Below are 2,500 nucleotides of genomic sequence, written 5' to 3' on the forward strand. Positions count from 1 at the left end.
CTCACTCCACTGCACCTTTTGTCCCTCGCTGATTTCCCGGTGGAGTGGCCCCTGAAGCCACAACCCATCCCCACCCCCAGCCCACACTCACTCACCCTCCAAAGACCAGCCAGGAGTAGTGGCTACGGCAGACAACAGTGAGACGTTTCTAGAAGGACAGATCCAAAGGTAAGCAGTGATACCAGCCCTCAGAACTGTGTATAGACAGGCTTACAGCCAAGCAGTAAGACAGCTCCCAGGCCTATTAGTGACACAGAAATCAGCATCAAACCCACCCTAGCAGTGAGACAGGTCCTGAAACCATCAGTGAGACAGGCTAAAAGGTCCACTGTTGAGACAGACTCACTTCCCACTTTTCCATTGAAGGAACTAGCGGGCCGTTTTAGGGGGGCCAGCACCTTTGGGTCCCCCATAGGACCAATTTAGGACCTATCTAAGAGCCATGGGGGCTGTTCCACTGCAGGACAACGCAGGCAGTTTTTCATATTTTTTTACCCGACCTTACACAGTAAACACAGCAAGCTTATGCAGTTAGCATGTTGAGGTTACAGTCACTGACTGATCACGTAAGCAAAGCGTCCACTGAAATACAGGCTTTAATTAATCAACATTTAATCGAGTGTTAGTAACTTCGTAGCGAAATTCAACTGTTGACTCAACCTTGGGGTGAACCTAATATTATGTTGAAATTCTCTGGTTTAGCGGTCTGTTGATGCTGCCGCTGGAAAAATATATCGTTATTTAGTAGTGCCCATCACGATCGAAAAGCAAAGGATACGTGAACGTATAGCTCTGTTAGTTCCTGCCCCTCGGTGAAGAACTAAAAGACAAACAGGGAACAGCAGCACACAAACCCTCAAACAAACAAAAATAATGTCTCTATGTATGTAATACTTATCTTGAGTCGACACAGCAGTAAGACAGGACCAATACTTTGCCTCACAGACCCATGCACACAGGCAGGCAAAGATGTATCAACTAAATATTGATTTTGTTTTTTACCCATTTCGAAATATTCAGCCTATTTTGTACTCAAATAACTTTCACATATATGTAAATAATACTTTTCAGGATAGACACCTGACCAAAAATCTATCCGATGTATATAGTTGTTTTTATCCTTAACATTTTGTATGCAAAGGTTTTTTAATCAAAGTTAAACTCATATGCAAATAACGCCTAAGACCCTTAGTAGTAAAAGAGACAAAAAAGACAAAAACACAAAAGTCAGATGATTAACTCTGGTTCAGTGGCTGGAGTATTAAACCAGCTGTGAGCTTCAGTGCGGCAGGCCTTAATTAGAATAATGATCAGGCACATGGAAGACGACCCAGTCCCAGTGCAGTGTCATTAAGTCACAGCCACAGACCCCGTGGGTGACGTGTGAAGCCCCTAGGCGATCTGATAAGACTGCATGATCCCCGTGAGTGATTATGAGAAAGGAGTTTCCATTCCCCCGTGAATACAGGCGTCGTCCAAGTCACCCTGCCTCCCTGTTAGAGCAATGAACCGGGCATATCTATGCATGTGTGTGTGTGTGTGTGTGTGTGTGTGTGCGCGTATGTAGAGCTTTTTAAAATTTAAATCCCATTCACTTACTGCTTTGGGATGAGGTGTGGTGACACGGGGGGGTCCCAGTGCAGTGTGTGTGTGTGTGTGTGTGTGTGTGTGTGTGTGTGTGTGTGTGTGTGTGTGTGTGTGTTATATATTAGCAAACAGATGCTGGGGATCCCCGGCCGCGTGTTTTGATCAATCAAGCTTTAACAAGTGGAGCTGACTACATGCGAATGTAGCGCTTAGCATGTGAATGGACGGGGCCCACGGGCCAGGGTTCATTAGCCATAAGAAGATAAATGACAGATTGAAACGGCCCCCTGCAATCCAGTACCTAACCCTCTCTGATACACACACACACACACACACAGAGGAGAGAGGAGAAGAAGAGAGGGACACACACTACAACACACACACACACACTACACAAAAACAACACTTCTATATACTCAACTCATAAGACATCCCAAAATCAATAGGGCTTTGCCATGCACTAGAACGGCTTTCGACCTCTAGTTTTATCCCTTTATCCTGCTCACACGTGCATACATAGACTCCACCACACACACACACACACACACACACACACACACACACACACACACACACACACACACACACAATGAATAGAGGCACTATTCACTCCTGTCATTTTCTCATCTGCTAAACTGAAGTGGCAGCAGCTTACAGACTTCTGCTCTTTCTCCCTTCTGTGTCAACTTATCTGACCCCTTTTTTATTATATTTGAAATGTATGATATTCTCCTATTGATTTATCATAACTCATCTGACTCCTTTTTTATGATATTTATAATTTATTATATTCTCCTATTGATTTATCATAACTGTCGGTGTCTCGTGAAGAGTAGTTAAAGAGACAGTTTGCAGCAATTTGTCACTTTTTGAAGCATGTTTTTATAAGCAATAAGGACCATTCTGATGGTTT

The 2,500-nt window shown here is 43.9% G+C and overlaps 1 protein-coding gene across 1 annotated transcript in view; it reads left to right on the plus strand.

The window, feature by feature from the left end:
- The window catches only part of LOC122133571, a 23,128-nt gene that overhangs the window by 8,904 nt on the left and 11,724 nt on the right, over positions 1 to 2,500 (plus strand). The window lies entirely within an intron of this gene.

Source organism: Clupea harengus, chromosome 16 (genome assembly GCF_900700415.2).
Source record: "Clupea harengus chromosome 16, Ch_v2.0.2, whole genome shotgun sequence".
NCBI lineage: Eukaryota > Metazoa > Chordata > Actinopteri > Clupeiformes > Clupeidae > Clupea > Clupea harengus.